This window comes from Tursiops truncatus, chromosome 2 (assembly GCF_011762595.2).
Source record: "Tursiops truncatus isolate mTurTru1 chromosome 2, mTurTru1.mat.Y, whole genome shotgun sequence".
Taxonomy (NCBI): domain Eukaryota; kingdom Metazoa; phylum Chordata; class Mammalia; order Artiodactyla; family Delphinidae; genus Tursiops; species Tursiops truncatus.
Window position 1 is genome coordinate 143887329 of NC_047035.1, and position 23397 is coordinate 143910725.

General features: G+C 41.2%; 1 protein-coding gene and 1 long non-coding RNA gene across 2 annotated transcripts in view; one reads left to right on the top strand and one right to left on the bottom strand.

Annotated features, from left to right (window-relative positions):
- The window catches only part of MTHFS (methenyltetrahydrofolate synthetase), a 260674-nt gene that overhangs the window by 122133 nt on the left and 115144 nt on the right, over positions 1 to 23397 (top strand). The window lies entirely within an intron of this gene.
- Positions 4249 to 6545, bottom strand: LOC109551820 (uncharacterized). Its single transcript, XR_002178519.2, has 3 exons — positions 6333 to 6545; positions 6055 to 6192; positions 4249 to 5608 (listed from the first exon to the last, which is right to left on the bottom strand). It is a non-coding gene; the product is annotated as an uncharacterized lncRNA (long non-coding RNA).

A 23397-nucleotide genomic window follows, 5' to 3' on the forward strand; every position in this document is an offset into this window, starting at 1 on the left:
CTTACCTGGGGCAGATGCTTCTGGATATTTGTAAGAATTCAGCTAAGATTTTAAACAAAATGTTAAAGGCAGGTACAGGCTAGTGAGAGAAGATAGAACCTCTGGGGGCTACAGACATAAGGGAAATTAATACTCACTTGAAGCTCTTCTCCAAGGACCTCAGTGGGTGGCCTCAAACAATGGAATATTACTCAGCCATAAAAAGAAACGAAATTGAGCTATTTGTAATGAGGTGGATAGACCTAGAGTCTGTCACACAGAGTGAAGTAAGTCAGAAAGAGAAAGACAAATACCGTATGCTAACACATATATATGGAATTTAAGGGAAAAAAAGTCATGAAGAACCTAGGGGTAAGCCAGGAATAAAGACACAGACCTACTAGAGAATGGACTTGAGGATATGGTTAGTCAGAAACTCTAGATATTGACATACAGTCCAGCCAGAGGGAAAATATTTGCCACAGCAATCATTAGGAGAAGATTTGTGAAAGATTTAGAACCATCTTTGCCCATTGAAAAGCTCTCAGAAGTTTCATATTTGACAGAGTGTTCAACAGAGCAGTTTATGACCCATCTGTGTGGGACAGAGATCTGTAAACCAATTTCTGGGTTAAGAGTGATGACTTCAGTTTTCTTGCTCAGAAACCTTTCTGGGTGTGGGATTTGATCATGAGTTCATCTGAGGTTTGGGCAGAGTCAGTGGATACCAGGCATGCCCTCTGTTCTGGGGCCAATAAGCTGAGTAAGTTGACCATGACCTTGGGGTTAAGTTGCAGTATAGGATTCATTTTGAGTACAGAGGCAGCAGATGGGGAGGGTCTGACCAGAGGGCCAACTTCACACTTGGTGTTTCTGAATCTTGGTTTCTTCATCTGTAAGACCATGCAACTTGTAACTGCCCAGTCCTGCCTCTGCTTAACTCACATGGTTGTTGGGAAACAATTAATAGCAAATGAGGGAGGACTCAAACAAATAAATAATGTAGATGAAGGTATTTGTACATGATTAAATGTTATGCAAATTAAATAATTAATTAACTTGTCTTTCTATTCAACAGTTTTTGATGAATAGTTACTCTGAAGATTTAGAGCTAGAATCTAATGAAGGGCCATGAACGCCAGGTGGCAAACTTTAGGATGTAATCTATCTGCAAGTAGTGGGAAACCAGGTTTTTGGTCAGCCAAGTGCCTTAATAAAAATATTCTTTTAAGAATATTCTTTTAAGAAGACAAGCCGGTAGCCATGTGAGAATTGTGACCCTATCAATTCTGTTTTCTGAATTGATCTTGAATTTGTTCCCCTCTCCTGTCCTATAGACACTGCCATAGTTCATTACTTAACATCTCTCATGTGGAATAGGTATTGCAATTATCCCCTAAATGGTCTTCTTGCCTCTAACCTTGTCTACTCTGATTCATTCTCCATGTGTACATGGAGAATTTTATCCGATTATTTATTGGTTTATTGATTGATGGGTGGATTCATTTATTATTTATTGAGCTCTATCATGCACAATGCCTTGGGAACATGGCAGCGATGTTTGCTGAAGAGTAGGTCTTGACATATTGCTGCTCTCTTCACCCATACAATAAAGTCAAAACCCCTAACATGACACACAACACCATTTCTAACCTGGACTCGGTGCCTCTTACCAGCCTCATGGCTTCTCTGCCTTATAACCTCCCTTGTACTCTGTACACAACTATGTTCTTTGGGGGCTGTGGAAAAGACTCTAAGGTAAGGATTGGGTATGAATTCTGGTTTGGAGATGTAATAGTGCGGTGACCTTGGATAAGTCACTTAGGTTCTCAGTTTACTTATTTGTAACTGGGAATTATATTGATAAAACATACCTTAAATGTCTACTGTAAAAATCAATGATATAGGAATGTAAATTGACTAGCACGGTGTCTTATATCAGTTGGTTTGGTTACAAGTAACAGAACACCTGACCGTAGAGGTTTAAACAAATTAATGTATAGAGATTGAAAGTAGTTTTTGATGTTGATTTAGTGGCTCAAAAATGACAGGGCTGAATTCCTGGACCCTCCTCTCATGCTGATCACCTCATGTTCACAGGATGGTTGCTGTAGTCGCAGACTTTACATCTACATCCAAGGAAAGAAAGGGGAAGGGACAGCACCTGCCATATTACTCTTCTTTTTTTTTATCAGGAAAACAAAGCTTTCCTAAACTCCATAGAGCAGATTTTCCATTAGACCATTTTTTTTTCCAGAAGCATATCACATGGCCTTCTTCAGTTGCTAGGGTGGTTGGGAATTTGGAGAGAAAGAGTTTGCAGACTGGTTGAAACAAATCATGATTGATCATTTGGTGATGGGCACATTGCCACTCTGAACAAATTTGGAATTCTGTTAACAAGGAAAAAGAGTGAATGGTATTGACTAACATTACACATTAGTATTTTCCAAACACATTAGTCATTAGTAGCATTACTCATTAGTGTTTTCAAATCTTTCCCCAAGAAATGCCACATGTTCATGTTGCTAAGTATTTGCACATAGTATGTTGTGTGCATACAACACCCTCCTCCTGCATTGTACTCACACAACTTTGTATTGTGCCTTTCCTCGATACATAAGCCATTTTCCATTTTCCCACATATTCTTTGTCATTTAAAAAATATATTTATTTATTTATTTGATTGCGCTGGGTCTTTGTTGCGGCAGGCGGGCTCCTTAGTTGCGGCAGGCGGGCTCTTAGTTGGGGCATGAGAACTCTTAGTTGCGACATGCATGTGGGATCTAGTGCCCTGACCAGGGATCGAACCCGGGCCCCCTGCATTATTGGGAGCAAGGATTCTTAACCGCTGTGTCATCAGGGTAGTCCCCACTGTCATTTTTAAAGGATGCACAGAGAAGATCCATTACCTGGCTGCTTCATGATTTGCTTAACCATTCCTCTATGGTTGGAAATGTATGTTATTTTCAATTTATTATTATAGGGAGAGGGGAATTTAGTTTTGCTAAGTTTAGTTCTAGTCCACATGTGTTACACAGATTATCTCATTCAAACCTTGAAACATTCCTATGTGGTAGGTATTATTTCCATTTAATAGATGTGGAAATCTAGGTGCTGAGAAATTAGTTTGCCCTAAGTCCTACAACTAGTGAGGAGTAGAATTAGGATTCACAGAGAAGATGATTTAACTGCAAAAGTTGTGCTTTTTGATTGGAATCCACACTGAGATGGACATTTTTGTGCATGTATCAATCCTGTTCAGATCCTCTTAGCTTCCCCATCTCTATGGCTCTGGGGCATATAGTCCAGCCTGAACTGCCTCTGTGGTGACCACATCCGGACAGACTCTGTCCAACTTCAGTGCACATCCTACTGCACTTCATTGCATGCCCCAGGATCCCTTGTGGAATCTGAGGTGTGAGACACTGAGGGACCTTGTTGGCATCCACACCTGTGCAGCCTGGAAGTATGAAGGAATTAATGCCTCATTGGGGAGACTTTGACCAATGGGAGATGGAAGCTGGGGTATAATTTCTTCACTTCCTCTTGACAGATGGACTGTGCTGATTCATGGTCATTGTACGGCCTTGTTCAAAGCAGTCTTTTTTTTTTTTTTTTTTTGCGGTACGCGGGCCTCTCACTGTTCTGGCCTCTCCTGTTGCAGAGCACAGACTCCGGACACGCAGGCCCAGCGGCCATGGCTCACGAGCCCAGCCATTCCGTGGCATGTGGGATCTTACTGGACCGGGGCACGAACCCGTGTCCCCTGCATCGGCAGGCGGACTCTCAACCACTGCGCCACCAGGGAAGCCCCAAAACAGTCTTGTGAGATCAAATAATCAGTCTTGCTTAACACCAAGCAATGGGTAGCTCCTCGCCCCCCATGTTGGTTCTTTCTCCTTTTCTGCTTCATTCTCCCTTTTTCCCCCACTCCTGCTTCCTTGATAATAAAGGAGTGGTACATAAATGTTTAAAATTTCACCCTGGCTGTCTGAGCAACCCAGGCTGAGACAGTGCATAGAGTTATTTCATTATTTAGGATGATTTCCTTTGTCTAAAAGGGTTCCCACAGTGGGTTTACTGAATTTAAAAGTATGAATATTCCTATGCCTTTGAGAACTTTATAACTAACTTCAAATCTACCCCCACCTACCACCCCGGCCCTTGGCTCACCCAGTAGATGACTATAGCTGGGGAGGAAGAAATTGTCCTCTACCCTTCTATGTTCTTCTGGCTGATCTAAGAATTAAATTAACATGAGACAGATTAACAAGAAAAAATCAAATGAAAGTTTAATAACATGTATACATGGGAAAGATCCAGGAAAGCTGAGCAGCTCGCTAAAATGGCCAAGTCCCCATTTTAAATACCATCTTCAGCAAAAGACAAAAGAGGATGTTGGGGGTAGTGGTTTGTGACTTCAAAGGGGAGGAAAGCAATTGACCAGGAGATTGAAAAGCAAGTGTTTGGTAAACAAATGTTTGCTGCACCAGCAGAGACAGTGGGACACAGAGAGGGATTTTAAGAAACAGACTTTGCTAGGTCCCTCCCTGTCTACCACACCTTGTTCACACTACGGTTACCTGTGGTGACAGCTCCCTTCTGGAACAGGTCCTCTTTTAGGCAGTGAGGGAGAAGGTCAAATTTTCTTCCTGAGTCTTTTTGGCCTTGATTGTTTTCAGCTCCAAATCATCCCATGCCAAAGAGGCATTTTGGTGTGGCAAATTTTGCTCCCCTACATCTCTATGTCTTTGTCAGACTGGCTTCATTCATTATTGAACTAAGGGTGGAGCTAAGATCCTGCTGGCAATGACTTACAAAGAAGGCTGTAAACAGGAACGTTTATGACCACATACAACCAACACTGGTTCAATGTTAATGTGTGGAAAAACATAATCTTTGCTGAAAGGGAATTTTAACCATTTGAGTTTATTTTCCCTAGGGAAAAATACCCTAGGCACACAGCTTTAAGAGTGTGCTGGCCCTTGGTAATTGCGCTAATTACCTGTGAGCTAATTAGGGACCATTATGTATTCAGAAGTGAGATTTGCATCCTTCAAAATTTGCATTTCCAGCGAGAAGCTCATTCTCTATGCATCATAAGGTGAGTGTTCCCTGCTGATTTCCTTTCCTCATATATAAGCCGGGCTCACTCTGGGGCTGCTATAATCAGAAGTCCATTAAGCAGAACCCGAAGAAGCCAGCAAGAGGAAGGAGCCTTCCGGAGCACACAGATGGGTCTGGGATCTATCTCGTTACAGAAACAACTATTTGGAGAGAGAATTCAGACAGCTTTTTCCAGAGGCTGCTTTTGAGTTTGTTCAGTCATAATCACAGGCTTTCCAGAAGAAACCAAATATCAGACAACTCCCTGAGTAAGAAATGGTCATTGCCAGGGCCCTTGTAAGATTCCAAGAGGAGCCTCTGTATTGCCTGGTGAGGCCTGCCACCCCGTGTGTAACAATAAACACGGTGGCGTGGGGAGTTCCCCAGGGTCTGTGAGTTGCTTGCTTCTTCTCTGCTGTGTCCACTGACTTTCACCATGTGTCTCTGAGTTCCTTTTGGTGTTCTCCATGGACTGAAGCCTTCTCATTTCATGCCAGGGTTGTAGTTTGTTTCCGCCTTCCTAGGAGAAGAGAGGGAGAGGAGAAGGAAAAATGGTCTCCTTCCACTGGCCAGCTCTGACCACACATAGTGGGTTGCAGGACTGTAAGCTTCTCAAGATGGACTCTGTCCCCAGGCAGACACCAATACTCATGATGTGAGCCATGGGCTGCTGCCATGGCCAGGGGAGTCTTGAGGTGTGAATCAGAACAAGATCGATATTTTAGCTCAGCAGAAGTTAGTAAACTCTGCACAGTGTAAAGAAAGTTAGATTTGGGTGCTAGGAGGCTTGGGGTCCTAGTTCTACTCTTTATTGACTATGTGATCTTATCCTTTCCCTGGAGTTGTAGTTCCCAAATGGGTAGGTTAGGATTAGAGTTGGAATAGTAGCTATGTGTCATGCATACAATCACTGCTATGTTCTCTGCTCCTGGAAGATGTTGTCGATCAATTACAGATTGATTTTACCTCGAATCCAGGCTTGGCCTCACAATTCTTCTCCGCAGGGCACTCCTGGTAGCCGTGCGAATTGAGATTGGACTTGGCTTGAGATGCAACGTCTTTCCTCAGGGTCAAATGATCCCCAAAGTCCTTTCAACAAACTGCCTGGGAACCAATTGTTTTTAAGTAGGTTAACATGAGAATTGAAATCTGGTTTACTCTAATAATTTGCTTAGTAAAACTCCCCTCCCCCACTGCCCTAATAACCCTCTGTATTAGTTTTCCATTGCTGTGTAACAACTTACCACAAACTTAGCAGCTTAAAACAATGTTTCCTCTCCTTAAAAAACTCCCATTCATAATCTTATAGTTTCTTAGCTCAGAAGTCCTGGCAAGTTCAGCTGGGTTCTGGGCTTAGAGTCTCACCAAGCTAAAATCACGGTGTCTGTGGCCTGGACTCTGATCTGGAGGTTCTAGAAGAAAGTCTGCTTCCAGGCCCCTTCAGGTTGTTGACAGTCCTGAATTCAGTCCCGTGTGTTTATAGAACTGAGTTCCCCGTTTGCTTGCAGGCTATTGGCTGGGAGCTGTTCTCAGCTTCTAGAGGCTGCCTGCATTCCCTGGCACATGACCCCTCTGTCTTCAAAGCCTGCAGTGGTGCATCAGATCTTCCTCATGCTTCAGATCTCTTTGACTTCTCTTCTGCTTTCCTTCTCTGCATCCAGCCAGAGAAAGTTGTCTACTTTTAATGGCTCCTGTAATCAGATTAGGCCCATCTGGTTAATGGCTCCTTTTTAAGGCCAATGGTATCATATGACATAACATAATCACAGGAGTGGTATCTCATTATATTCACAGGTTATGAAGGATTTGGGAGGTCATTTTAGAAATTCTGCCTACCATATCCCCATGCAGAAATATCACAGATTCTATGTGAACAAAGTTAGAATTAATGGGTTTAACATGATGAGGTTCTACTGAATTAAAGATTTTTCTCTGTTCATTCAACAAACAGTGAAATACCTACTAGTACCAGGCACCTGAAGACAGTAGTCTCTGCCTGCAAGAAGTGCACAGTCTCACCCCAAAACCAAAAGTCCAGGACCAGACAGCTTCACTGGTGAATTCTATCAAGCATTCAAAGAACATTAATACCTATCTTTATCAAACTCTTCCAAAAATTAGAAGAGGAGGGATTACTTCCAAACTCATTTTATGAGGCCAGCATTACCCTGATACCAAAACCAGAGAAAGACACCACAAGAAAAGGACATTATAGGCCAATATCCCTGATGAACATAGATGCAAAAATCCTCAACAAAATATTAGCAAACCGAATTTGACAACACATTAAAAGGATCATACACCACGTTCAAGAGGGATTTATTCCAGGGATGCAAAGATGGTTCAACATCTGCAAATGAATCAATGTGATATACCACATTAACAAAATGAAGGATAAAAATTATATGATCATCTTAGTAGACACAGAAACAGCATTTGACAAACTTCAACATCCATTTATGATAAAACTCTCAACAAAGTGGGTATAGAGGGAATGTACCTCAACATAATAAAGGCCAATATATGGCAAGTCCACAGCGAACTTCATTCTCAATGGTGAAAAGTTGGGAGCTGTTCCTCTAAGGTCAGAAAAAAGACAACGATGCCCACTCTCACCATTTTTGTTCAACACAGTATTGGGAGTCCTAGGTAGAGCAATTAAGCAAGAAAAAGAAATAAAAGGCATCCAAATTGGAAAGGAAGATATAAAACTGTCATTATTTGCATACGACATGATATTATATATAGAAAACCCTAGAGACACCACCAAAAACCTGTTAGAACTAGTCAATGAATTCAGTAAAGTTGCAGGATACAAAATTAATATACAGAAATCTGTTTCTCTACACTAATAATGAACCATCAGAAAGAAAAATTAGGAAAACAATTCCACTTATAATTGCAACAAAAAGAATAAAATACCTAGAAATAAATTTGTTTTTGGTTTTTTTTTTGAGGTACACGGGCCTCTCACTGTTGTGGCCTCTCCCATTGCAGAGCACAGGCTCTGGACGCGCAGGCCCAGCAGACATGGCTCATGGGCCCAGCCACTCCGCGGTATGTGGAATCTTCCTGGACCAGGGCACGAACCTGTGTCCCCTGCATCGGCAGATGGACTCTCAACCACTGTGCCACCAGGGAAGCCCATAGAAATAAATTTAACCAAGGAAGTGAGAGACCTGTACACTGAAAAGTATAAGACACTGATGAAAGAAATTGAGGAAGACACAAATAAATGGAAAGATATTCTGTGCTCCTGGATTGGAAGAATTAGTATTGTTAAAATGTCCATACTACCCAAAGCAAGCTGCAGATTCAAGGCAGTCCCTATCAAAATTCCAATGGTGTTTTTCACAGAAATAGAACAAACAATCCTAAAATTTGTATGGAATCACAAAAGACCCTGAATAGCCAAAGCAATCTTGAGAATGAACAAAGCTGGAGCCATCACACTCCCTGATTTCTAACTATATTACAAAGCTATAGTAATCAAAACAGTATGGTATTGGCATAAAAACAGACACATAGATCAGTGGAACAGAATAGCCCAGAATTAACCCACACACAGCTAATTAATTTATGACAAAGGAGCCAAAGAATATACAATGGGGAAAGGACAGTCTCTTCAATAAATGGTATTGGGAAAACTGGATAGCCACATGCAAAAAATGAAACTGGACCACTATCTTGTACCATATACAAAAATGAAATCAAAATGGATTAAACACTTGAATGTAAGACCTGAAACCATAAAATCCTCAGAGAAAACATAAGCAGTAAGCTCCTTGACATCAGTTTTGGCAATGATTTTTTGGGATTTGACTCAAAATACAAAGGCAACAAAAGCAAAAATAAACAGTGGGGCTGCATCAAATTAAAAAGTTTCTGCTCAGCAAAGGAAGCCATCAACAAAATGAAAAGGCAACCTGCTGAATGGGAGAAAATATTTGCAAATGATATGACCGATAAAGGGTTAATATCCAAAATATATAAACAGCTCATACAACTCAGTAGCAAAAAACCAAGGAATCTAATTAAAAATGGGCAGAGGATCTGAATAGACATCTTTCCAAAGAAGACAAACAGATGGCCAACAGGTACATGAAAATATGCTCAAAATCACTAATCATCAGGGAAATACAAATCAAAACCACAATGAGATATCACTTCACACCTGTTAGAATGGCTTGTCTCAAAAAGACAGGAAATAACAAGTGTTGGCGAAGACATGAAGAAAAGGGTACATTGTGCATGGCTTGTGGACATGTAAATTGGTGCGGCCACTCTGGAAAACAGTATGGAGGTTCCTCAAAAAGTTAAAAATAGAACTACCATATGATCCAGTAATTCCACTTCTGGGTATTTATTCAATGAAAATGAAAACACAAACTCAAAAAGATATATGCATCCCCATGTTCACTGTAGCATTATTTACAATAGCCAATATATAGAGACAACCTAAATGTCCATCAATGGATCAGTGGATAAAGAAAATGTGGCATGTATTAAAAAATGGAATATCATTCAGCCATAAAAAAGTGAAATCTTGTCATATGTGACAAATAGATGGACAAACAGAGCATTATGCTAAGTGAAATAAGTCAGAAAAAGGCAAATACCATGGAATCTCACTTATATGTGGAATCTAACAACAAACAAACAAACAAAAACAAGATAACCAACAAACACAAAAACCAAGCTCACAGATACGGAGAGCAGATTGGTGGCTGCCAATCTGTTGGAGGAATTGGGTGAAGGGGGTCAAAAGGAACAAAATTCCAGTTTTAAAATAAGCAAGTCATGGGGATGTAATGTACAACATGGCAACTATGATTAATAACACTGTATTGCATATTTGAAAGTTGCTAAGAGAGTAGATCTTAAAAGTTCTCATCACAAGAAAAAAATTCTGTAGGTATGTATGCTGATGGATGTTATCTAGACTTATTGTAGTGATCATTTTGCAATACGTACAAATATGGAATCATTATGTTGTACATCTGAAACTAATATAATGTTATATGTCACTGCACAGTCTAGTGGGGGCCAGTAATCACACAATGTTATAGGGTTATTTCAAATAGAGGTGGGTACAAATATATTGATGCCAATGAATTAGAAGTAACCTATTCTGCTTGGAAAAGTGGTGGGGGAGGTGATTATTGGGGAGTTTGCCAAGAATTTGAAATTTTGGTTGAATATCAAAGGATATAGTTCTGCCCCTCAGAATAGTATTTGGCAAGTTCCTTTTCCTTCCAGAATCCCAATTTCTTCATCAGTTTTATTAGAAGTTTAATTAAGATGATCTCTACAGCCTGTTTCACTTCTCTTGTCATCTGAATTCCAGGTAAATGTGTGTGAATGTGCAGGAGATGGGTGGGGATAAAGAGGATAAGAGAACCCCTGGAGGAATGTCTTGCCTGCCTGTCTCAACTTTCAGTGTCATCTGGGTTCCTTTGTCTGGCTCAGCAGGGAGGTCAGAGATGAGGTCTAGCCATCAGTTAGGATGCAGCAGAAGATGGAATTCAAGCTGTCGTAAACAACGAGGGCTATATGACTAGAAATGCAAGGGCGGGGTGATCTTGAGGTTGACGTAATCCAGTGGCACACTTTCTATTTTCCTGTAATCCTCCTGACTCTGCTCTAATCAGGCTAGCAACAGAGCTCTAGACCTCACATGTGTGGATGCAGCCACATCCAAAGAAAGAAATGCCTAGCAACCTTTTCTAGAGTCTCACTGGCCCCACTTAGGACGATCGTCAGGACATAGGAAAACCTTGTGCTGATTAAAGTCCTCCAGGGGTCTTGACCCATTCATTGGTAAGAGGATGGGAATACCAGGACTGACAGACCAGTCAGGATGCACCCTCAAACTGCTACACATCGGGGGTTGGGTGGAATCCACTCCCTGGCTCTGAGTCCTGGCTCCTCCCTCACCTCAGGACATTGAGGACATTGCTCGGGGACCAGCAGTCAATCCAGCTTTGCTAAGGCACGGATGATGGAGCAGTTGATGTCATGTGGCTCCTTCAGGTATCAGAATAGTGCATGCAGAAGAGCCTTGAGGAGATGCACAGCTTGCCCCAAGGCAGTGATTAATAGTACAACTTGGGGCACTGTGGCAGTAGGTCAGCGCCTAACAAAACTGCTTGGCAGTTAATACATGGGGTAAAGCTTAGAGGCCGTTTGAGCAATCCTTCGTAAATAGGTCGTGTTCTTAGAATAAAACATAGATAAATGATACTCAGATAAAGATGTCTTTTCTCTTTAAATCAAACCTTCTTTTTACTCAGGCAAAATTAAAAAAAAAAAAAATCTGAGTGCAGAGGCTCTGCCTCTCCCTGCTCTGGTTCTGCACCATTGGTTCAGTCTCATTTCAGAGATGCAGGAATTTATAATTGCTTTTCCAATTGTTACCAAGTCACCTTAATGGCTTCTTACAAATTATTTGTTGTATGAACAACATTGTTGGAAACCAAACTAAAAAGAAAGTAAAGGTTAACCCATGCTCTGATGACTACAACAAATCAGGCTATTTGTATTTATTTGTGCTCTGTTCAAGCTTTTGCCGATGGCCACACAAAATTTCATCATAGGGCAGTCATATTTATATTGGTATATTGTGAGCATATTCTGTGTTTATTGTGTAATTGTCATAACTATGCTTTTTGCTCTATAATGGATTTCTGGAAATGAAAATCGGTGTCTGTCTTTGACACAACCATGCCCTTGCTCTCTACTGCGTCCCACCCAGATCTGGAATTTAATTGAGGTTAATTCCCCCACCCGTTGTTTTATTTTTGTGTCAAGGGAATGTGTGCTCTCAGGGGAAGGAAGGTATGCTGTCCTAACGCGGCATGAATTGCATGTCTCCAGAGGAACACCAACTTCTGCAGATTTTTTCCTTATAATCTTGCTATTTTAATTACACATATATTTTTCTTGGCTCTATTATTTAGGAGTTATACCCGTATACTTCCCAAAGGAATTGTGTGGTTTAGAGATAGAGACAGTGTGAAGTCTAATTAGAGATTCGTCTTAAAATAAGATTGAGTCCAGACCCAGGGTAAGGAAGTGAGTGTAAGACAGTGCAGGGGGTAGCACATCCCAGGCATTTCTGCCTTTACTCTCCCTCCCCATGGAAGAAATCAGTAATCAATTAGGATGCTCTTTCACATCAAGCTTAGGTACAACCTCAAAAATCTTTCTTAACACTCTCCTTCAGGTGCCATTACCAATCAGTGATAGTTGACTGTGACATGAAATCTATTTACTGTGTCTGGTATTGGGAAAAGTGAACAGAGATAGGAATGAAGAGCGTTTTAACTTTGCCATGGATAAGCCATATAACCAGAGGCATTCGAAGACTGAATTGGGAGGAGATTGGAAGGGAAGATTTGAATTCAGGAGAAAGTTTAGGTGACTCACTTTACAGAAAATTCCAGTAACCTGGAGCAAGCAGAATAGCATTGGAAAGTTTATATGAACAATGTCCCTTGAACCATTCATGGGATAAAAGGTGGACAAGACATTATGGTTGAGACTTTCAGAGGGCATCCTCCATGGACACTTTCTTATTTTCCTAATTTTACCTCCCTGGTCCTCTTTCTATTTCTCCCACAGCCCCCTTTATGAGAGCTCTGTCACCTGATGGCTGCATCCTTCCTCAGAATACATTACTCTTGCCCTAAACTTTTACTGGCTCCGAAGCAGGGAGTGAAAAGGTCTAGTCCTGTAGGTTGCGGGTGGAGTGGGTAGTTGGCAGGGTAGGGGTGTGGGTACGAATGCTTTGTCTGCAGCTTCTCAGCAACTGAGAATACCCAGGCCATTCTCATTATTAGAGGGGCACTGTTTTTGTAAAAATGAAGGGAAGATGAAGTGTGGTTGCAAAAATGATCCTATTTTAAAGTTTACATTTTACAAGTGAATACTTCTACTACAAAAATGTCCTATAGCTAACACTGTACAGTGGATTTGATGATGGGCTACACGTCTAATGCTCCCTGGTGAAAGCATCATCTCTCTGTCCTATCAGTGTGCTCTGTGACTCTGTCTCACCTGGAGATGACGTCAAAATATGTACCTTTGAGGCCTTTGGGAAAATATATGGCTGAGCGTAGTGGTCCATCTGACATCTCCCGTGATAGACGCTGCCTTAGACCCACACTCTGGTCTCATTTTCTTAGTGATGATGGCATCTGATTCCTTCTTGAAATGCCCAAGATGAAATACTTTATCACATCAAGTATTAATTTTCTTCCAAAGGCCAGTGTAGTCTCTTGTCAGGAACTTGCCTTTCCATTTGCCCTACTTCTTGTGAAACATTAATCTTGATCTCCTTTTGGCTCTCATTCCAAGGAGCCCCCGTATTAATTGAGAAAGTCCTGTCTAAACTATCTGGGATGGATCCTCAAATAGTCTCTATGTAACCAAATTTCTTCCCCAGGAGTAGGGAGATGTTTCAGTGCATCTCACAGCTAGTGACCATCACGTTACTGTCTTTTTCTTTCTTTAGAGTGCATTCTGTGTTCTTCAGTCTTCTCTGAATAGTATCGTAGTGTCATACAGGAGTGGCTTGTGGCATATTCAAAATTCCCATCTGTCCCTATCATGTTCTAACTCTCCTCTAACCACCTAAGTTGTGATGGATGACGGATGTCTTCAAGAATTTCTATCTTGAACTAACCTTGATAACTACTCTGTTACTTGAATAAATAGAAGTCTGATTTATGTTTCATAAATTCCTTAGGCAGATTTTATATACTGTAGTGTTTCATATTCTATTATGTTTTGGACTGTCAACTTTTTTTTTTTTTAATGAGACTTTGGATAATATGTTGGGTTTGGGGATTGTTGTCAGTCAGATGGGTTAGGGTTCTGCTGTGGTAATAGATAACCCCTAAGTCTCACTTGCTTAGAAGAATCAAGTTTTATTTTTTGCTTATGCTACATGTTCGTCCCAGCTTGGCTGGCAAACCTTTTCCGTGTCTCATTCAGGAATGGAGACTGACAGAAGCTTCACTGTCATCTGTTGGTTGCTGGTCACCATGGCAGGAAGAAGAAAGAGAACATGGTGAATTGCATACTGGATTTTTTGTTTGTTTTATTTTGTTCTGCTTTTATTCAGTTTTTTTGGGGCGGGAGTATAACTGAAGTGTCATAAACTGCATACACTTAAAGTTTATAACTTCTTGCATTTTGACACGTGCAAAATGGATCAAAATGGATGTATGACACCCTCACTACAGTGAAGAAAGTGAACAATTCCATCACCCCCAAAACACTCCTCATCCTCTTTGCCATCCACACCTCCAACAACCTTCGTCCTCAGGCAACAATGACCTACTTCCAGTTACTTTAGATTTATTTGAATGTTCTAGAATTTTTTATAAATGGAATCATACAGCATGTACTCTTTTTTGACTGTCTTCCTTCATCCCAGCAAATGATTTGTAGAAATCATCCATGCTTTGTGTGTATCAGTAGTTCATTCTGTTTCATTGCTAAGTAGTAGTCCATTGTATGGACATACCATAACTTGTTTATCCATTCACCTGTTGATGGAAATTTGTATTGTTTCTAGTTTTGGGCTATTACAAATGGTGAAAAGAACATTTGGGTACAAATCTTTGTGTAGACATATGCTTTTATTTATCTTGGGTACATACCTGGGAGTGGAGGTTGTCCAAAGCGGTTATACCAGTTTACATTTTATGAGGGTTTATGAGGCAGTTTATGAGGGTGCCAGTTGCTCCACATTCTCACCAACACTTGGTATTGTCAGTTTCAAACATTTTAACCATTCCATAGGAGGATATCTCACTATAGTTTGATTTGCATTTTCCTAATGACTAATGATGCTGAACTTTTTTTGTGTGTTTGTTGGCCATGTTGTGCAGTGTCCTATGGTGCTATGCTCCTGACTTTGGGCTGGTATGTCAGCTTGGTAGAATGGCCTGTATCCAATTTTTTTTTCCAATGAAGCTATCAGTCCAGGATCTATGTACTATAGCATCAACTAGCATCCCTTGCCCTGCTTTGTTTGGTCTGAACCAGGTTAGCCCTTTTATTTCTCCCCCGACCTATGACAAATTTATGGGCTCTGTATTAAAGTTGTGCTCCCACTTTCTTAGGACCTGCATCCCCAGGAATATCTGCAGAGTCTTCTTCCTGTTTCTGTCCTGTCTTGCTGATTTCAATGGTAGATTCTTTACTTTAGACCTGACTTTTACTTCTTTGCCTGCCTCCCTTTTCCATTTGACATCTTTGGGCTGCAATTCCAGAGCTACCTTAATCCCAGGGCTCTATTGGCTCAAACTTATGCCACGCCCCAGAGTTGAGTGTGAGCCCCTCCCAATTCTGGCACCATCCAGGTCCCAGAGGTGTGATTCCTAGCCAGAACCCTGGGCAATCTACTGTTCCAGGGGCATCCAGACAGCCTTGAAAAGAAAGTGATATGAAGTAGGACAGTTTGTATGGTATAAAGAATTCATGTGAAAACTATGGTGACATAACACCCATTCTGTTCACCTCAAAAAGCATTAACCAGACGAGTCCTTTTGAAGTTCCTCCCGTATCTCCTGCCAAGCGTGTCCTCTCTTTGAGCAGTCAGTCTGAGACTTAAATCAGTGCAGAGTTTGGAAGGTTATGGCAGATTCTGGATGATACTGGCAAACAACTGGCGAGATAAATTGGTAGGTGTCCTAGCAGGAGAGCCAAGCCTAACAGCTAAGCGTCTGGCAGATTCAGCCACAGAAACGAGAGGAGCTTATAAAGGGAAATGTAGGGCTCCAGACGGGGGAATGGGTATGGGCAGGCACCAAAACAGCAACTCAGGAATGAAGCCTCGACCTGGAGGTACAAGCTGAGGTAAGTTGACTGGGACTCCAGCAGGAGCTACCTGTGAGTTCCGGCATTTTGTCCAGGCCAGGCCCACAGGACAGGTGATGACACTGATCCTGTGGGTTGGGGAGGGTGGAAGTGGGGGTGTGGACTTCTCCAGCTGTGGGTGCTGATGAATGAGTGAAGGGGCCCCAGGCAGAGTGTAATGAAGGAAATCATGTGTTGGCTTATTTATAGAGGACTAAAAATGAAAATCGCTTCCAGATGCAAACACTCACACTCCTACTAAGGAACCCAAGAAAAGAAGCATACAAATGCCGCTTACAGAGACAGCGTCTTTCTAAAGGTCTTAAACTGTGTTATCACATCATGGAAGTCATGGATGAACTCATATTTCTGGACTCTGCCTGGCATGGCCACCCTGCAGTGTGGACAGGGCTAACTTCAGACATTTGGACCTGGGAGGAGACCTGCCCGCATGAGGTGGGAGGGTGGAGGACCAGCTGTAGCCGTTAAGTCAGGGAGGAAGCCCAGTTGGCAAGTAATATACAGTAGCACTTCTCAACTTCCATGTGCATATACCTGTGGATCTGGTTAAAATACAGATTCTGATTCAGTAGATCTGGGGCAGAACCCCAAATTCTGCATCTCTAACAAGCTCCAAGTGATGCCTGGTGCTGCTAGTCTGTGGTCCACAAGTCAAGTAGCAAGAAAATATGGTATTCAGCAGGTGGCAGCAGGTATGAGACATTCAGGCAAAAAATAGTTGTCAGAGTGAAAGGATGATAGGAGCGTTTGTACAGGTGGTGAAGGATAGTAATATGGACAAAAAGCAGTTGGCATTCAGAGATACGCAGCTGCAGTGTGCCTGTGTGGGATGCTGTGAGTGGCAGCTGATGTGGTGTGGAAGAACATCGACCCTGGAACTAGATGACCTGGTGGGATGCCTGGGTCAGTTCATTCCTACCCATCTGATCTTTTTTTTTTTTTTTTTTAATTTTATTTTATTTATTTTTGGCTGTGTTGGGTCTTTGTTGCTGTGCGTGGGCTTCTCATTGTGGTGGCTTCTCTTGTTGCGGAGCACAGGCTCTAGGCACATGGGCTTCAGTAGTTGTGGCACGTGGGCTCAGTAGTTATGGCTGGTGGGCTCTAGAGCACGGGGTCAGTAGTTGTGTTGCACGGGCTTAGTTGCTCCGTGGCATGTGGGATCTTCCCGGACCAGGGCTTAAACCCATGTCCCCTGTTGGCAGGTGGATTTCTTAACCACTGTGCCACCAGGGAAGCCCCTACCCCTCTGATCTTGATCAATTTAGTTAGTCTCTCAGGGAACCAGTTTCTACACTGGTCCAACCCTTAATGGATTATTGTGAATATTAAAAAGCCTATCACATGCAAAGACTCTTGGATGGGTCTAGCCATAGGGCGTGAGAATAGGGACTGCTGAGGATGGGCAGTAGACAGGAGACAGGTGATTTTACTGTAAACAAATGGAGCAAGTGGAACCCTCAAACTGGGACAGGAGTGGGGCACTGGTCTTTGGGAATGAGGCGACAGCTCCATAACAGCATGAGGTGAAAAGGGCAGGGACATCCTACCATGTGACAGTTTGGGGCTCAGTGCTATGGTGTGGGGCTGGTCCTGATTAAAACCCTCCTGGCCAAGATCAGACTCAGGCTGGTGGCCAAGGCGAGGGTGGGGATCCACAGGCCACTCTAAGGGAGAAGAGGGGCTAACGCAGGAGGCAGGCCAGCCTGAGTCTTCAAAACAGGCTGTCAGCAGAAAGTCCACTGGGCAGGGCCACGGGTCTTTCCTCCCAATGTGGTCACACTTAGCGCTGCTTCTTCACTTTTGACTCCCTATTGTTCTCGGCTGTAAACCATGCTTATGGAATTGATTCTAAGTGACCATCTTGCAAGGTCATTAAAAAACTGTCTGTGCTTTCTGTCTCTTTTCTTCACCTCTGAATGCTTCAACTCACTGTAATTCAGAAACTTCTCTTTTGGTTTTACTGAATCAGCTCTGCAAAAACTTCTTTTTTTAAATTTTTATTTTTTTATACAGCAGGTTCTTATTAGTCATCAATTTTATACACATCAGTGTATACATGTCAATCCCAATCGCCCAATTCATCACACCACCACCCCCACCCCCCACCGCTTTCCCCCCTTGGTGTCCATACGTTTGTTCTCTACATTTGTGTTTCAATTTCTGCCCTGCAAACCAGTTCATCTGTACCATTTTTCTAGGTTCCACATACATGCATTAATATACAATACTTGTTTTTCTCTTTCTGACTTACTTCGCTCTGTATGACAGTCCCTAGATCCATCCCCGTATCAACAAATGACCCAATTTCGTTCCTTTTTTATGGCTGAGTAATATTCCATTGAATATATGTACCACAACTTCTTTATCCATTCATCTGTCAATGGGCATTTAGGTTGCTTCCATGTCCTGGCTATTGTAAATAGTGCTACAGTGAACATTGGAGTGCATGTGTCTTTTTGAGTTATGGTTTTCTCTGGGTATATGCCCAGTAGTGGGATTGTTGGATCATATGGTAATTCTATTTTTAGTTTTTTAAGGAACCTCCATACTGTTCTCCATAGTGGCTGTATCAGTTTACATTCCCACCAACAGTGCAAAAGGGTTCTCTTTTCTCCACACCCTCTCCAGCATTTGTTATTTGTAGATTTTCTGATGATGCCCATTCTAACTGGTGTGAGGTGATACCTCATTGTAGTTTTGGTTTGCATTTCTCTAATAATTAGTGATGTTGAGCAGCTTTTCATGTGCCTCTTGGCCATCTGTATGTCTTCTTTGGAGAAATGTCTATTTAGGTCTTCTGCGCATTTTTGGATTGGGTTGTTTGTTTTTTTAATATTGAGATGCATAAGCTGTTTATATATTTTGGAGATTAATCCTTTGTCCGTTGATTTCGTTTGCAAATACTTTCTCCCATTCTGAGGGTTGTCTTTTCGTCTTGTTTATGGTTTCCTTTGCTGTGCAAAAGCTCTGAAGTTTCATTAGGTCCCTTTTGTTTATTTTTGTTTTTATTTCCATTACTCTAGGAGGTGGATCAAAAAAGATCTTGCTGTGATTTATGTCAAAGATTGTTCTTCCTATGTTTTCCTCTAAGAGTTTTAGAGTGTCTGGTCTTACATTTAGGCCTCTAATCCATTTTGAGTTTATTTTTGTGTATGGTGTTAGGGAGTGCTCTAATTTCATTCTTTTACATATAGCTGTCAAGTTTTCCCAGCACCACTAATTGAAGAGACTGTCTTTTCTGCATTGTATATCCGTGCCTCCTTTGTCATAGATTAGTTGAACATAGGCATGTGGGTTTATCTCTGAGTTTTCTACCTTGTTCCATTGATCTATATTTCTGTTTTTGTGCCAGTACTGTACTGTCTTGATTACTGTGGCTTTGTAGTATTGTCTGAAGTCAGGGAGTCTGATTGCTCCAGCTCTGCTTTTTTCCCTCAAGACTGCTTTGGCGATTTGGGGTCTTTGGGTCTCCATACAAATTTAAAATTTTTTTGCTCTAGTTCTGTAAAAAAATGCCATTGGTAATTTGATAGGGATTGCATTGAATCTGTAGATTGCTTTGGGTAGTAGAGTCATTTTCACAATATTGATTCTTCCAATCCAAGAACATGGTATATCTCTCCATCTGTTTGTATCATCTTTAATTTCTTTCAACAGTGTCTTATAGTTTTCTGCATAGAGGTCTTTTGTCTCCCTAGGTAGGTTTATTCCTAGGTATTTTATTCTTTTTGTTGCAGTGGTAAATGGGAGTGTTTCCTTAATTTCTCTTTCAGATTTTTCATCATTAGTTTATAGGAATGCAAGAGATTTCTGTGCATTAATTTTCTATCCTGCTACTTTACCAAATTCATTGATTAGCTCTAGTAGTTTTCTGGTAGCATTTTTAGGATACTCTGTGTATAGTATCGTGTCATCTGCAAACAGTGAGAGTTTTACTTCTTCTTTTCCAATTTGTATTCCTTTTATTTCTTTTTCTTCCCTGATTGCCATGGCTAGGACTTCCAAAACTATGTTGAATAATAGTGGTGAGAGTGGACATCCTTGTCTTGTTCCTGATCTTAGAGGAAATGCTTTCAGTTTTTCACCATTGAGAATGATGTTTGCTGTGGGTTTGTCGTATATGGCCTTTATTATGTTGAGGGTGTTGAATTTTGTCAACAGCTTTTTCTGCATCTATTGAAATGATCATTTGGTTTTTCTTTTGATTTCCATTTGCATGGAATATCTTTTTCCGTCCCCTCACTTTCAGTCTGTATGCGTCCCTAGGTCTGAGGTAGGTCTCTTGTAGACAGCATATAGATGGGTCTTTTTTTTGTATCCATTTCGCAAGCCTGTGTCTTTTGGTTGGACCATTTAATCCATTCACGTTTAAGGTAATTATTGATATGTATGTTCCTATGACCATTTTCTTAATTGTTTTGGGTTTGCTTTTGTAGGTCCTTTTCTTCTCTTGCGTTTCCCATTTAGAGAAGTTCCTTTAGCATTTGTTGTAGAGCTGGTTTGGTAGTGCTGAATTCTCTTAACTTTGCTTGTCTGTAAAGCTTTTGATTTCTCCATCGAATCTGAATGAGATCCTTGCTGTGTAGAGTAATCTTAGTTGTAGGTTCTTCCCTTTCATCCCTTTAAGTATATCATGCCACTCCCTTCTGGCTTGTAGAGTTTCTGCTGAGAAATCAGCTGTTAACCTTATGGGAGTTCCCTTGTATGTTATTTGTCATTGTTCCCTTGCTGCCTTCAATAATTTTTCTTTCTCTTTGAGTTTTGCCAGTTTGATTACTATGTGTCTCAGTGTGTTTCTCCTTGGGTTTATCCTGTATGGGACTCTCTGTGCTTCCTGGACTTGGATGGCTATTTCCTTTCCCATGTTAGGGAAGTTTTCTACTATAAACTCTTCAAATATTTCCTCGGGTCCTTTCTGTCTCTCTTCTCCTTCTGGGACCCCTATAATGCGAATGTTGTTGTGTTTAATATTGTCCCAGAGGTCTCTTAGGCTGTCATCATTTCTTTTCATTCTTTTTTCTTTATTCTGTTCCACAGCAGTGAGTTCCACCATTCTGTCTTCCAGGTCACTTATCCGTTCTTCTGCCTCAGTTATTCTGCTATTGATTCCTTCTCGTGTAGTTTTCATTTCAGTTATTGTATTATTCATCTCTGTTTGTTTGTTCTTTAATTCTTCTAAGTCTTTGTTAAACATTTCTTGCATCTTTTCAATCTTTGCCTCCATTCTTTTTCTGAGGTCCTGGATCATCTTCACTATCATTATTCTGAAATCTTTTTCTGGAAGGTTGCCTATCTCCACTTCATTTAGTTGTTTTTCTGGGGTTTTATCTTGTTCCTTCATCTGGTACATAACCCTCTGCCTTATCTTGTCTTTCTGTCTGTGAATGTGGTTTTTGTTCCACAGGCTGCAGGACTGTAGTTCTTCTTGCTTCTGCTCTGCACAAACTTTCTAATCGTCAAATCCAATCGACACTTTTCAGTTTTTGCACTATTTAGCCTCTAGAAGGCCACTCATATTTGTTGACGAATCCCCTCCATCCTGAGACTTTTCTGCTTTGGATTCCTTGCCATCATTTTCTCCTGGCTCATCACCCTCATTTTTGGGAGACTTCATCTTGTCATCTACACTCTTCCTCTTTCTGCAGGTTGACCTTAAATGTTGGGGTTCTCCAATGGGTTCTCTTCTTTCTCTATAGCATGTTTCCTCCTCCTCTTATTCTTTTTTTTTTTTAATATTTATTTGGTTGTGCCAGGTCTTAGTTGAGGCAGGTGAGCTCCTTACCTGTGGCTCGCTGGCTCCTTAGTTGTGTCATGCCAACTCTTAGTTGCAGCATGGATGTGGGATCTAGTTCCCTGACCAGGGATTGAACCCAGGCCTCCTACATTGGGGGTTTTAAAGTCAGGAAACTTTTAGTTGTATATGACAGAAACACCACTCAGTTCATTAAAATTTTAAAAAATTGGCAAAATGCACATAATATGAAATTTACCATCTTAACCATTTTTAAGTGTACAGTTCAGCAGTGTTAAGTACATTTGTATTGTTGTGCAACCAAACTCCAGAACTCTGCATCTTGCAAAACTGAAACTTAATACACATTAAACATCTCCTCATTCCCTCCTCCTCCAGCCCCTGGTAACCACCCTTCTACTTTCTGTTTCTGTGATTTTTGGCTACTCTAGGGACCTCATATCAGTGGAATCACACAGTGTTTGTCGTTTTGTAACTGACTTATTTCATTTCACACCCTCAAGGTTCATCTATGTTGTAACATGTGTGAGAATTTTCTTCCTTTTTAAGACTGAGTAATATTCGATTGCATGTATATGCCATATTTTGTTTATCCATGAGTCCATTTATGGGTACTGGGGTTGCTTCCATATATTAGCTATTGTGAATGATGCTACTGTGAACTTGGGTGTACAACTACCTCTTCAAGACACTGCTTTTAATTTGGGGGGGTTTGTACAGAGAAGTGGGATTCTGGACTACTCAATTTTTTAGTCAAAAACTAGAGGAAAGACTAAAAAGGAAGATGACCCATGGGCACAGAAACAGGGACACTTGGAGGTGAACTTCCAGCCAGTGGGGTTCCAGGGTGCTGTCTCTTGTTCGGAGTCTTGGCTCTTTCTTGCATATTTTCTCCTGCTAACACTCTCTTTTCATGTGGTGGGAAATTGGCTTCCAAAGGCCTCAGATTCACATCTTCCCAGCATGGAAACCCCCAGCAGAGAGAGAAAATCTCTCCTGAGACTATATCTCAGTACTATACAGCTAAGAAAAAAAAGCTAACCTACTGCAAATGGCAGAGCAGAAAGAGCTTTGTTTTTGCTGATATACTTGAATTGCTCACCAAAACCAGAATTCACTTCCTCCAGCCATCTTGCTATGTGAGATAATTAAATGTTTTCACTGCTTAGGCCTCTGTCATGCATTACTACTTGCAGGAAACATAATATAATTCTATACTGGCTAACCACAACAAAACCTCATCTTAGAAAAGGAAAGAAGGTAAAACAGCATGCTGTGGTCACTGGTCATGCTTTATAGGAAAAACAACAATTCCCTTCTCTGACAGTGGAGTGAGTCATCAGTCATTGTGACTACCTTTCATTTTGTTCTCTAAGAGCTCTCTTGTCTATTGAGGAACAGATTCAGCTGATGTGCTTTTTCTTTTTGCCTGGAATGCAGATGTGATGGCTGGAGTTGCAGCAGTTATTTTGCGTTCATGAGGGAAAGGCCAAGTAAATCTCAGAGACTTCAGCCCTATGATCTTAAAGCTACTGGATCAATGTCAGCAGCCAGCTACCTCTTGCCTTCTTGTTATATAAGAAAAGTGCTGAGTAAATGTTAAGTTCTCTTTGAATTTAACTTTCATCTTTTTGAATTCTCCATCTTAGCAATATGCCTTGATGTTT